This window comes from Macaca mulatta, chromosome 4 (genome assembly GCF_049350105.2).
Source record: "Macaca mulatta isolate MMU2019108-1 chromosome 4, T2T-MMU8v2.0, whole genome shotgun sequence".
Lineage (NCBI taxonomy): Eukaryota > Metazoa > Chordata > Mammalia > Primates > Cercopithecidae > Macaca > Macaca mulatta.
The window spans coordinates 79,041,291-79,056,061 of record NC_133409.1 but is presented as its reverse complement, the minus strand read 5'-3'; the positions used below and the strand labels follow the sequence as shown (position 1 = coordinate 79,056,061).

General features: G+C 43.2%; 1 long non-coding RNA gene across 2 annotated transcripts; it reads right to left on the bottom strand.

The window, feature by feature from the left end:
* Window positions 1–781: 781 nt before the first annotated feature.
* LOC144340312 (uncharacterized) lies at window positions 782–13,772 on the bottom strand. Of its 2 annotated transcripts, XR_013416288.1 has the most exons (3): window positions 13,032–13,772; window positions 9,530–9,588; window positions 782–2,747 (listed from the first exon to the last, which is right to left on the bottom strand). It is a non-coding gene; the product is annotated as an uncharacterized LOC144340312 (long non-coding RNA). The 2 variants fall into 2 exon arrangements; XR_013416287.1 differs by having other exon boundaries at window positions 9,530–13,772.
* Between the last annotated feature and the right edge of the window lie 999 nt (window positions 13,773–14,771).

Sequence of the window (14,771 nt, the reverse complement as noted above, 5' to 3'; positions counted from 1 at the left end):
TCAAGCCTTTTCTTATTTTTGGTCAATAAGAGTTTTTATAGTTAAGAAAATTATCCTTGTTAAAAGCTAAGTCTTTGGTTGAATCATACACATACTCTCCCAGTATCTCTGGATGTGTCCTTTTCCATGAAAAACCTCTATGGTTCTCAAAAACACAATAGAAGTAGCTATATAAGGCAAACTTGATAAATTTACGTATTCAATATTAAAGAATTGCTTCAATTGTGTAAATAATTCCATTTGCTATTATTTGACAAGAAAAGTATTTAGGTAGCCTAAAAGGGAAATGTAAGCCTCTCTTCATGATGGTGTTTATTACAGATAAAGTGCTTCTGAAACTAAATGATTTCAGTAGTCCTTGACGTAAAAGTAAAGGCAAAAACATACAATATCATTTCTTTCTGATGTCATTTCCCATTCTCATAAAGAAAGCAAGTAAACACAATTGCATTTCAAATAAAGTATCTTGGTTGGCTAAGGTTAAATCAGGTATTAAGCTATCAGGAAATTTCTTCCTTCGGAGAGATTAGAAGACCTACCTGTTTCTCCTGGACATGAAACATAGAGCTCCAGTAACCCTAGTCATATGGAAGATATGTCTCCCAGAGCCACACTAAAGTCATCACATCCAGTCACTCTCATCTAAGACATTGGCAGTTACACACATTTTAATATGTGGCATTGATGAGCAAACTCACTGAATAAAGGTGATATTTCTATGCTGTCAAGTGCTAGTAGAGTAAGTGAAAGACTAAAATAACAAATTGAAAATGCTCCTATCTTTGAAAAAAACCTTTTTATTATTAAGAATGTCAACCTCTTTGTTAAAAAATTACAAAGTGCAAGTAAATTAAAAGAAGAAACCTATAATCCCACCATCCAGAGGAAACATGGTTGATCTCTTTCTATAGTGTATATTCTTCTAGACTACTGAATAATCGTAGGCACCTTGAAAAACTTACATAATATGGAAAAAAATCTTTTGCACAAACAGCATTATATCCAGTCCTTTTAAAATAATCTGGACCTTTAATTCCAGAGGTCCTGACATGATCTCTTTCCTTTGAAAAGCAAAGCCTGCCATCTGGTTTCTGCAGGTCATTAAAGGGTTTTTGTATCCTGGCAGGGGACTGCCAGCTAGTTGGGCTGTGGTGGCAAGTCCTGACCTGGCAAGTTGGCGGCATCACATGACAACTTGCTCCAGCCTCTCCTTTGTAGTGAATTTGGTTTCTACTGCTACACAAGACACCCTTGGAGACTAAAACCTACCAGTGTTATGCATTCCTAGATTTGGAGAGAAACTATAGCTACCAAGCCCATTCTTTGTCCTAGATTCAAATGAAAACACTATAATGTGACCTCCCACGGGTTTTCCTCTGATAAACTTACAGAACTTCTGAAAAGATTACTAATAATTATTTCCTTGCCCCCTCCCACCCCTTGTCAAATGACTCTGAAATCTAATTTCTTTTCCTTCTGACAAACAGAAAAAGGAAAGCTATGGAAGCTCCCTGTACAATTTCCTCACCTGTTTACAGCCCATTCCTATTTCAACAATCGTAGGAACTGGCAGAAAGAGAGGGTACAGGGAAGAAAGAGTGTTACTTGGCACCCAACGCAAGCAAACAAGATGTTGTGGATAGATTATGTCCTTCCAAAATGTGTATGTCAAAGGGCCTTTAAAGAGGTAATTAGGTGGCCGGGCACAGTGGCTCACGCTGGTAATCCCAACACTTTGGGAGGCTGAGGTGGGAGGATCACTTGGGCCCAGGAGTTCAAGACTAACTTGGACAACATCGTGAGACCCTGCCTCTATTTGTTTTTAATTTTTTAAAAAGAGGTAATAGGTTAAACGAGGTCATTGGATGGGGCCCTAATCTAATCTGACTGATATCCTTGTAAGAAAAGGGAGAGGCACCTGGGGTCCACACCTGAAGAGGAACGACTGTGTGAAGAGGCAGCAGGTGAGCAACCATGTGCAAGCCAAGGAGCGAGACCTGAGGGCAATCCAACTCTGCTGGGACCTTGATCTTGGACGTCCATCCTCCAGGACTGCAAGAAAATACATTTCTGTTGTTTAAGCCACGCGGTCTTTGATACTTTGTTCTGGCAGCCTGAGCAGATTAATACACAAGGCAAAAGAACACCTAAAACATTTCCCTGAAGAACTATCTAGACTTTCCCCTTGATAAATCTCTTCAGCCCAGCAACTGTACAAAGCACACACACACACACACACACACACGTATCTAAAGAAGTTCAGTAACTACCAAATGATTAAACTTAGAGCTTGACTATTTACAATCCATGCTGTCTTCCAAAAGGTTACATCTTAAAGGCTCTTGTCTGGTATGTGTGTATTCGTCCTTCTAGCTCTCCAATCATGCTCTCTTGAGTCATTTCACAGCTCCCTAATTGGTTTTATGTCTTCCAAGTGCCAGTTTTCTGATAAAAGCTGTTTACAGCCTCACCACTTTTGGCAGAGGAGGTGGAGGGAGGTGCAGGGACTGTTGACAGAAGCTGTTTCTAAGAAACTCATCTCTTGTTTTCCGTTGATACAGTCTGTGATGGAAGAAGAGTCCTAAGGGACAAACTGAGGGAACAAAATATAAAATACCAAGCAGGGGAGGGATTCCTTGCGGGGTGATACTCACGCATCATTCAACAGCTGTGGACGGAACTCCTCTGTGCCAGGGCGGTAACATGACCTCCCGTGGGGTTTCCTCAGTGATAAACCTATCCGACTGCTAAAAAGATTATTAATAATTAAGTAACTGTTTCCTTGCCCCGCTCCTACCCCTTGTCAAATGACTCCAAAATCTAATTTCTTTTCCTTCTGATGAACAGAAAAAGGAAAGTTCATCTTGAAGCTCCCTGCACCATCCTCAAACCAGTTTATAGCTCATTCCTGTTTCAACAGTCCTAGGAACTGGCAGAAAGAGTGGGTGCAGGGGATCTAGCCATGAGGAGTTAGCCATGAATGAGATAATGGTCTAGTTAAGTGTGATGTTTTAATTCATGAACCCCGAGACTAACGCTGCTTTAAAACAAAACTGTGTGCATTAAAAAAAATCTCACATTCTGAAGGCACCATAGAGACGTTTGGTGACTAGAATGAGGAAAGGAGGAGGGGGATGGAATCTCTGGAGGGCTAGAGTGAGGCAGTGGTTCCCTTAGAAGGCAGAGACAAGAGGAGGCAGGGGCTAAGGAAGAGGGAGGCTTGACCTTCTCTCAGCTGTAACTGCAGGGCAGGGCGCAGCTCAGCACAAATTCTGAATTCCTGGCATGACGTCCTCTGGTAAAAACGTTTTCTGACAATGAGATGTGAAGTTAGACCATGTCCTCTTGGTTAATTAACATGTAGCTGTGATGCCTTCTCTGTGGCGGGCACACCTTGCTGGTGTCAGGCTCTGCCAGCCCTCTAGGGGAGAGAAGTGACTCTCGGAGGCAGGCCTAAGCTCTCTGTTTCTTGGCCAGGAGAGAGAAGCACTGGTGCATACACTGCAAGCCCCAGATGAGCAGTCACACTGAATACCACTCCCCCTACCCCCTCACCTACCTCAGATCTTCCCCTATACCCACCCCATACACCCGCACCGTGGGACAGAGAGCAGCTCCCCAAACGGCACCCTGGATCAATCAAGCCCAGAGCTGTTTCCTTGGGAAGTTTTCTAGATCTATACCTATGGAAGATAATCAGCCGATGAAAACTAAGGGTTTTACTGCTTCAGGAAACAGAAATAGAGGGAAAAAATAGATAGGAAAAGTACTATACTAGACAGCAAAAGAAAAAAACGACCATGGAAATGAACTTCCTATTAGAGGCCTGACTCAGGGCCTTTGTGACAGTTGGTATCTGCTCCTGAGCCTCCCAGTTTAAAAAACTGACAGGAGTTCAACAGGTAAATTTGACCTAGAGTTGAAGGAAGACATTATTCAAATTCTCAAAAGACAATGGCTTCCAGGGACACGTGGGGGGTTTCTGTTACTCCGTAGTTTGAACCTTTAAATCTTACGGTACAGGGGATATGATAGAACTCTCTTAGATTTGAATAAACCCTCAGATTCTATTTCTACCCCTCAAAACAACAGCCAGGCCAGTCTTTTTCACAGTTCTCATGCTCATCTTGGCTGATCCTGGTGTGTTTTCTTTGCTTTGATTTTCACATGTACCATCTCCTGCAGCTAAGCTTCTGTGTTAATCTGTTATCGTCTCTTTCATGGGCAGCCCAGTAAGCCACACCTCCTGAGACTCATGCGCTTGTACAGTCTTCTCCTCTTGAAGCTGGGCTGGCCCTATGCCTGTTTCGAGCAATGCATACAGTGTGGTGAAAAGTATTTCTGGGACTCCCGAGTCCAGGCACCAAGATCTAGAGGCTTCTCCTCTTGTACTTGGGAGAAGCGGGCCACATTGTAAGAAGTCCGACTATCCTGAAACTGTCATGATGACAGAAAGCCGGAGCTAGCCAGGTGGAGATAACACGGAAAGAGAGATGCCTGGCCAGCTGTTACCTGATATGCCATCATGTAAGTAAAAAGGTCATCTTGGATGGCCCAGCTCATAGATGCCATGTACAGCAGAGGTGAGTCATTCCTGCCAAGTCCTGCCCAACTGCAGAATTGTAGGTAAATGAATAACTGCTATTGCTTTAAGCCACTATGTTTTGGGATGAGTTGTTACATAGCCATTGAAAACCAAAACATCTCTCTCCACCAAGTCATTTCCATCACCTCCTTCAAGACGGAGGCCAAATCACCTACGTTGGAAACGTACCTGACAAACTCAATACAGCTCATCTTATTTTAGAATTTGATAGAGTTTGGATTATGCAGTTCTATGCCTGCTTTTGGTCAGTTTCATACGTTTACCTATCCCTAAAATTAATAATGACAATGGCTGATGCTGAGCATCATGGATCAGGCACTATGGTTGGGAATACTATTATTCCTATTTTGCAGAGGAGGAAACTGAGGCGTTGAGAGGTTAAGCACCTTATCCAAAGGTGGTTCTGTATAAGTACCCTTCCCAATGTCTTTGTCCCTCTATTGCTTTAGTGATATGCACTCTGAACTTGAAGTGCTAAAAAGGAAGCTGATGTGGAGACAACAGCATGGCATCTGCTTTGCAGGCAAGAAGATGAAGGAAGAAGGAAAGAGATTAAACTAAGGGATGCAGAAATTGTAGTCCATCAGCCGGGTGTGGTGGCTCACGCCTGTAAACCCAGCACTTTGGGAGGCCAAGGCGGGCGGATCACGAGATCAGGAGTTCCAGACCAGCCTGACCAACATGGCAAAAACCTGTCTCTATTAAAAATACAAAAATTAGCCAGACGTGGTGGTGCGTGCCTGTAATCCCAGCTACTCAGGAGGCTGAGGCAGGAGAATCGCTTGAACCTGGGAGGTGGAGGCTGCAGTGAGCCAAGATCGCACCATTGCACTCCGACCTGGGCAACAGAGCAAGACTACATCTCAAAAAAGAAAAAGAAAAAAAGAAAGAAATTGTAGTACATCAGTGATGAGTACTGGATCAGTAAGGTCATATAAGCTTGAGGGAATTGACGGGGCTGATTTTGTCATTTGTGGGTTTGGGATGAGATTTATATGAAGAGTGGCTCTACTTTGATTGGGATGCATGTGAGATGATCTGCTGCTTTTTATTTAGTTTTTGTAATTCGCTTTCATTTGTACTAACTTGGGTGGGTTTCTCTCCATTGTCATGAAAAGATCTCTGACTAGGATCACCTCCAAAATATCCTATCTAGATGACCACAGGAGATGGCCACAAAATAAGACATTAGAAAATATGTTTACTGGATATGCAACTTTCTACCTAGTGAAACATAGGTTTCCGGACAGATTTTATGTTAGGAGAGAAATGAAAGACTATGCCAGGAAGCATGAAGTTCTTAGGAAATAATTTGGTTATAAACATATTTCCTTAATAGGATACAATTTGATTCTAACTCTCATTACCTTTTGACAAGAACAGTAAGACACTGATTGTTTAGTCAGTGATTCGTGAAGCTTTCGCAAGTGTTCACAGCCCACTGGGGTACATAGAGCAGATGCTAACATCCATCCTCATTTTACTGACGGGACTGAACTAAAGGGCTTGGAGACTGCCCGAGACCACATGCACAGTAAGTCAGAAGCCAGTGGGATCTTCGGGTTCCTGGATCAGTGCTCTCCCTACCACTGAGCATTACTCCATGCTGTCTTTTTCACTCATGTGGCTGTCAAGGAGATTTCTTTCTGACCGCACAGATCTTCAGCTTCCATTAAAGCCTCTCTCTAGTGCTAAGTGTTTTGAAGATAGACGTCGTTATTATATCATGGTCAGTTGGGGAGCTCTTCAAAATATAATGCTGATCGTGAAAAATATAATGCTCGTCATAAAGTCATTTGCCTGCAGATGTTTCCCTCTATGACCAAAAGTTTCAGTGCTCTGAGGGGCATTCTAACTTTGAAACATTTTATGCAACCCACTTCTACCAACTTTATGAAGATTACTGGAACCTCCATTCTTACCACAAAGGTGGCCCTATAATCAAACTTTTTGACCTTCCTAACTGTGGCATAGCATTCAAATGGGACAACAGGGGAATCTTTATTCACTTCCTGTGGATATTATGAAACATTCTTTTGTAAGCCACAACTACCTTTTGCTCATAAAGTGGCAAGGTCAGTGTATTCCGTATACTGCCATCATTCCCCCGCCAAACCAAGAAGGCTATTCAATTTTTGTATTATTTTGAAATGGTTCAACTTCATAATCCTAATCTTGTGGTCTTTTATTGATCGTACAAAGATGTTTTCAGCCCTGGAACAAGGAGGGGATCCGTTTAAGAAAGGAACTGTTATCATCCTTGCTTCAAAGTTAAGCTATAAACTAAATTCCTCCCATGGTTAACCTGGCCTGTGCCTGCGACTGAGCAAGGATAGCCAGCCTTTGAGGCTAGAAGCAAGATGGAGTTGGCCATGCTAGAGTTCTCTCATTGTCATCATCTTTGCAAGGGCGGTTTCAATTCCATTTACAACTATTTTTAGCCATAAAGGAAAGCATTGCTCCTGGACCTAAAAGGCTAAAGGGACTGTGCTAGTCCTCTTGTGCTAGTCCTAACCTCTGCACGGTTGGCATTTGAGGCCAGATAACTCTGTTGCAGGGACTCTCCTGTGCAATGCAGGATGTTAAGCAGCATCTCTGGCCCTACCCAGTAGATGCCAGTAGCACTCCCCACTCCCATCAACACACACACCAGTGTGAAAATGTCCCCTGGGGAGCAAATCACTCCAGGTTGAAATCAGCTGTGTTCAATACACGGCGCAAAAGGCCTGCAGGGAGCTTTCCCCTGCCATCTCCGTCTCTTGCAGGGCTTTCATGGAACTCTCTGCCAGTCACTGAATCTTGGTTTACTTGCAGTAATTCTATTCATGTAGTGCCCCAAAATATAATGTATTGAGCATTCACCAGATGACAGACGTTTTAGTGAGGACTTTCCACACATTGTTTCATTTAATCCTGACAATACCCTGAGTACAATTGTGAATGCTCCCTCATTTTACTTTTTATTTTTATTATTTATTTATTTTTAATTATTATTATTATTTTTTGAGACGAGTTTCGCTCTTGTTGCCCAGGCGGGAGTACAATGGCGCGAACTTGGCTCTCCACCTCGCGGGTTCAAGCGATTCTCCTGCCTCAGTCTCCTGAGTAGCTGGGATTACAGCCATGCGCCACCACGCTTGGCTAATTTTTTCTATTTTTAGTAGAGATGAGGTTTCACCATATTGGTCAGGCTGGTCTCAAACTCCCAACCTCAGGTGATCCACCGGGCTTGGCCTCCCAAAGTGCTGGGATTACAGGTGTGAACCACTGTGCCCAACCTATTTATTTATTTTTGAGACAAAATCTCGCTCTTGCTCTGTTGCCCAGGCTGGAGTGCAATGGCATGATCTCAGTTCACTGCAGCCTCTTTCTCCTGGGTTCAAGCAATTCTCCTGCCTCAGCCTCCTGAGTAGCTGGGATTACAGGTGTGTGCCACCACGCCCGGCTAATTTTTGTAATTTTGGTAGAGACAGGGTTTCACCATGTTGGCCAGGCTAGTCTCGAAATCCTGACCTCAGGTGATCCACACTCGTCAGCCTCCCAAAGTGCTGGGATACAGGCACGAGCCACCGCGCCCAGCCAACCTCCCATTTTAAAAGGAGGAAACAGGCTTGGCAAGGTGAGGTGACTTGCCCTTGATCACCTAGAGAGTTGTTGGCAGAGCTAGGCATGCAGAGGCGGTGTCCAGAGCCACCCCTTGACCAAAGAATGCCACTGTCCCTTTTCTGTAGACAGTGAAATGGTTAAGTTAGGATTCATAACAATCGGGCAAAACTAAAACAGACAGTGGGTTTAATGGGTTCTAAAAACTCTTTTAAGTCTGTGTAAGTCTGTCTCCTTTCACTGCAATGTTTTCATAAACACCAGGGGAGCAATAATCATTTGAACAGTTAAATGGATTTAGGATGGTAAAAATCTATATTTTTTTAGTCTTGAAATTATATCGAATCATTTGCCATTCTCACTGGACTATGGCCCTCCAGCCCCTGCAGCTACCCCACTTCTCTCCTGCTGCTCCTCAAGCCCCATTATCTGCACTTATAGTTTTCTTTTAATTTTCCAAACAAGATTGCATTTTATATTTCAGATATTACTCTAAGGAACAATATTGAGGAACTTCACGGACAAAATACTAAGAAGGAAATCAAGTGAATCAAGCAGAGAAGAAAGAGAGTGGAAAAAGAAAACTGAAAATAAAAATATTTTCTAGACCCCTCGAAATAAAGCTTGAAAAACCACAGTGCTTTGCAAAATATCACATTCAATTGCTAGCTAAAAATAAAAAATAAATAAATAAAAAATTCATTGGAAGTGCCATTGGGACAGCAGAGGGTGAGGAGGTCCTGTAAGGTCTCTGGCTGGTCTTGTAAACCACACCCCAGGGTGGGGCCAGGGTTTTTAGGCTCAGGCCTCCCTGATATGGTAGGCAGGTATGAAGAGAATCTTTTCAACTTTTTTTAACCATTAATCTTTCTCAGTGCAGCAGGAGACCATGGGAGTCCTGGGTCTGGGGCTCTGCTTTTCTTCTGAAGCTGAGCCAGGATCAGTATCAAGGAGCTGACATCAAGACACTAATTGTGAGGGAAAGGAAAGAACATCTTTAGGTAAGCCTACCTGCCCTGTGATTGCCTGTGATAGGGTTCAGGACACAATGGCCCCAAACTGGAGAAAATGGCAGAAGCAGGAAGGTCTCTCTCACCTTACCCTTGCCCTTCTCCCTTGAATCTTGATGAAGATATGAAATAAGGTTTGCCAAATTACCTGCTCTATTTATGACCTCCCTTGAAGCAGGTCATAAAGCCTTCATTCCAGAGATGCCCGGCCCATACCCAGAACAAAGAAGCCTCCTTATTTCTGAAGACACAGGGACACAAAGAAGAATCTGAACAAACAGGCCTTACTAAGCTTTCCCCAGTTAATTACCATGAGACATGGCCTTTTTCCATTCATACTTCTCCACAACCATCCACTTCTTCAACGACCTACACACAAAAAATACACAGGTTTAGTCCTTTCTTTGGGTCTTCATTCCTGAAGGCTGCTGTGCCACAGAAAATGTTAATGCTTTTCTCTTGTTATCTGTCTTTTGTTATAAATGCCTCAGTCATTAACCTAAGATGGAAAAGAAAAATAATTCTTTTTCCTACTCCTAAGAGCCACCCAGTGTGTTGCAGACCAAACCCAAAGCAATCCTGTTATCTGGGAGTTCATCTGTAATCTTGATTAGAACTAACATAGGAAATAGATAGATGTGAGTTGCTTACAGAATAAGATTAGAATATGAAATCACATTTAAAATTTAAAAGCAACATGTTAACAACGGCTCTAACCACGGTTCTCTGTATTCTTTTTCAAAACCAGGGCTCTGGTCCAGATCTTGTACTGCTTGAAGAAGATCCTAGGGACTACCTTTCCTGAAAGAAAGACATGGTCCTAAAGCCCTTCCAATCCACATTTGTTCTTCTCTTACCTCATAAAATAGTGAGCATGAAATTATTTGAGGAAAAGCATTTAATAATTTTTTTTTTTTTTTTTTTTTTAGAGACAAGGTCTTTCTCTATCACCCAGATTGGAGTGTAGTGGTGCGATCTCAGCTCACTGCAGCCTCAAACTCCTGGGCTCAAGCAATCCTCAGACCTCAGCCTCTTGAATAGTTGGGACTGCAGGCATGCCCCACCATGCTGGCCAATTTTTAAATTTTTTTGTAGAGACAAAGTTTCCCTGTGTTTCCCAGGCTTGTCTTAAACTCCTGGGCTTAAATGATCCTCCCACTTTAGCCTCCCAAAGTGCTAGGATTACAGGCATGAACCACCATCCCTGGCTGGGTATAAGAATGTCAATATGCTTAGGTGCAGATAGAGTTTAGTGTTTTTTCAAATGACAGATTGCAATCCTTTAAAGGTTAATAAAATCAATTTGGTAGGTTGCAAACAGCACTTTAAAAACAAAACAAATAAACAAACACACTAGAATCTGATGGTAGATTTGTCTTGTCTAAAGCCCTGCAGCGTGAGGCATATCCAGAAAAGGTCAACCCCGAGTCCCATCTGGAGGGGCATCCTCTCTAGGTCACCATTTGTCACAGTCAGTTTTAGGGGCTTGAGGAAATTTGATTTCCATTTCAGAAACTCACTAATCTAGTTGTGACCAACCCTTTTCCTACCAATCTAACCAAATTTGCTTATAAACAATCACACTGAGACCACAGCCTTCTTCCCCAACATAGGTGCAGATGAAATAAAGAAGTTTAGAGCAGTTTTTTCTAATGTGGGCTCTCTTATAAAAGCCTGTTAAAATCAAATATTTGAGAGACACTTCCTACTGTTATCTTCTCTTATAGATTCTCAGCCTATAAAAGAAGCCTATAAAAGAAGAGACCTATTTAACTTTGTTTAACCTGTTATGTCCTAAACTTGATTGTGGAGTAACCTCTCTTAACAATTCCACTACCCTAGCCTGAGCCCTTAGCCTGATAGCTACTCCCTTTTGGGCTGAATGCAGCTGCCTGCCTCTTAGCTTTGTGACTATTGTCACACAACATACGGTCTTCCCTAAGCAGCCCAGAGTAGGTCCTCACCAATTTCTTGATGGAGTAGGAAGTAAGGTTTGCCAATTTACCTACTCTACAATTAGGGGACTTTAACCACTGGAGGCCCAATCATCACTCTCACTTCTTAGCTTTTATTTAAAGAGTAAGTTTATATTCTAAGTTGATTTCTACCACTGGTGTTTATGGAATTAAGTTGAATCTAGTGGTGGTCAGCAGATCACTATGGGTGAAGTCTGTTGGTTGCTTTTTACAGTATTTTATGTTCCTTCTCCTGTTGCTTCATGTGGGTGCTGTGCTGTGAAGCGTGACAGAGCACCTGCCTGTGTGTTTACAGCGCCGTGAACTCAACCTTTCAGCCACTTTCTTTTTTTTTCTTGTTTAAATATGAGATAAGCTACGTTGGTCAGGGCATGTGGACTCTCCATGGAGTTCGCTAACAAACCAAATTTATGTATCGTTGCAAAATAGTCAACACTCCAGTCTGTTAGAAACAGGTGCCAAGAGAGGAAATGTTTAATATTTTCCACGTGGCATGGGCTCTGTCGGACAATGTTTCCAACCAGAGTCTGTTTACGCAGTTAAATGGTAGGTTCAGAGTCTTCCTTTTGCCTCAGGAGTCTGGTGGCTGGCTCGCAGCCAGCTTCTACCCAATGCCCTCTCTCTTACCCTGCATCTTCAATGCCGCCATGCTGCTGAGCCGGCCGCTGCTTCTGGGTGAAAACCTAGTTCTAGCTCCCTCCAGAGTCAGCTGGTTTGGCTATTTGAAAGCCGCTCTTTCAGCGAACCCTTCTTTGTCATTTCAGAAATGAACCCTGCTTTCCAGCACCTGGGCTGGACAGGGTTCTCCAGGCTTGCTAACTGCAGCAGCTGTTTTCTGTCCCCAGTAAGAGCCAGGGTGACATATCTACCCGCCCAGAGCCACCCTCGGCAGGAGACTCAGGGAGAAGTGTCCCCAGGGCCAAAGTAAGTAGTGCTATGGCCCAGACTTCCTCTTAGCCCATCCTGCTTCTTCCTCATTCCCTACTTCTCATCCTCTCTGTTTTAATTTCTACTTATTAATATTTTCTTCCCACATATTCAAACAGCTCCCACCAAGGAAATAATGTCAGATGTGTTGCTTTTCTAACTGATGGGTTCTAATCATCATGTTACCAAATTCTGCACATCCCTGCCAAGTAAGGCTTGGCTCTCTAAAGGTTTAGTTTGTTCATTCTACCAATAAGTATTGCCTCTAACTACCTGCTAAATAGTTCTAGACTCTGTGTACCAGACACAATCCTCGCCCTTGTGCTTATGTGCTAATAAGGAAGACAGATAATAAACAAGCAAAACATATAGAATGTTAGCGATAAATGCTCAGGAGAGAGAATAAAGCAGTGACGGTGGGTTGGGGACAGGGGTGGGGCTAAGAGTCTAGATGGGGTGACCAGGGAAGGGGAAGTCCTCTCTGACAAAATGGTATCTGCAAGACCCTTAAAGAAGAGCCGGAGAGAGATGTGTGGGGGAAGCACGTTCCAGGTGATGGATTTCAGGACATATTTTCCCAAAGTATGAACCTTGGAATTAAAGAAAACAGCAGAAGCAGAAAAGTCACTCTTACCTTCCCCTCTTCTCGCCTGAAACAGGTCAAATTAAACCTAAGAAGGATTTTTCTGACTTTCCCCTGAAGCAGGTCATAAGACCCTTATTCAAGAGGTACCCTCCCTATACGCAGAGGAAAGGTACATCCTTATCTCTGAAGACCCAGGGACACAGAGAAAAATTTGGGCAAATAACCCTTGCTAAGTTTCCCCCAGTTTATTAGCATTAGGTCATAGTCCCTTTGTCCAATCATAGTTCTCCATCAAACTGAGCATAAAAAATACACAGGTTTACCTGTTTCTTTGGGTCTTCATTTTCTTATGAAGTCTCCCATGCCATGTAAAACTTACATTACATACATTTTTATACTTTTCTCTTATTCATCTGTCTTCTATTATAGGGGCCTCAGCTGTGAACCTAAGATGGGAAGAAAAGATATTTATTTTCCTCTACATAGGTCTAGGGTCCAGCCTCTGCCAAGGTCCTGGGGTGGGAATACGCCTGAGAAGATTAGTGTGGAGGGGGTAGCAGGCTGCTGTGATGATTAAATGTACATGCCATGCCTGGCATATAGATAGCACTTAATAAGTGGTAGCTATAATTATGAGTCACTCATCAGTTGTTTATGGTTTGATTCATAGAAACAGGTGCATAATTGTCTGATCAGGTAGGCCCAAGTCTGTTTCTTGGCTTCAAGAGGAGTGTTCAAGGCTGGGCACAGTGGCTCATGCCTGTAATCCCAGGACTGTGGGACATCAAGGTGGGTGGATCACCTGAGGTCAGGAGTTCACCATGTGTGGCCAACATGGTGAAAGCCCGTCTCTATTAAAAATACAAAAATTAGCGATGCGTGGTGGTGCGCACCTGTAATCCCAGCTACTTGGGAGGCTGAGGCAGGAGCATTGCTTGAACCCAGGAGGCAGAGGTTTCAGTGAGCCAAGATCACACCACTGCACTCCAGCCTGGGCCACACAGTGACATTCTGTCTCAAATAAGAAAAAAAAAAAAAAAAAAAAAGAAGAGTTTTCAGCATGATCCCAACATCCATCTCATCAACATTCCTAGTTTTTCTCCATGGGAAAGGTAATGAGGCCACTGCCCAAGCAAAAAAATACGTTGATGAGAGGATTTCCTTTACCTACCACTGGGCAGTCATTCTCAAAGTGTGGTCCCTTAGGCATCAGCATCAGCGTCACCTGGGAGCTTGTTAGAAATGCAGATTCTCAAGCTGTACCCAGATCTACAGAATCAGAAACTCTGGAATGGGGCTCTGCTATCAGTGTTTAAAACACTGGGTGATTCTGATGTATGCTAAACTTTAAGAATCACTGCCTAGAGTTTCTTTGTTCTCAAAGGCAGGGGGAGGTTTCATTAAGTCACTCAGTCATTTCCCTTGCCCTCTAGGGAGCAGTTACTGAGACGCCAGGGGTTTGGTCTAGGCCCTGTTGCTGGCTACACGGAAAGCCAATCACTGAGAATTTCCAGGGAAGAAGACTTTATTCAGGTGCTGTAGCCAAGGAGAATGGAAGATCAGTTTCAAATCTGTCTCCTCAGCTGACTAAAATTCGGAGCCTATGTAGCAGGGAAGAAATGTAACTAAGAGTGAGAAAACAGGAAAGAGGGAGGGGATAAGGAAGAAGAGCTGATCCACAGGCAGCAGCTGGTCAGTTAGGCAGTCATGATGGGCGAGGGGTCTGATGTTTCCCAGATGTGGTGAATGGGTAAGTTTCCGTTCCTTGACTCTATCTGAGAGGCCTAATGGCTGGTGTCCTGAGAAAAGAACTCAGGGTAGACAAATGTAAGTTTCTCAAGTTTTAAGATTGGGAGGGTCCATTTCTGTGTTTATTCAAAAGAAACCATACACATAAGGTCTATGGAAGCAGTGGGCCCATTTGAAAACCATGTAATGAGAAGGACACTTTGTTCTTGTTGCTGTTATTTTAAGTTTCCTGAGATGCTCTGTGCTTCTGTATGGTTGTTACTCACCAGGATCTCTAGAGACAGCCCATCTCCCTCCCTCAACTGATGTCACCA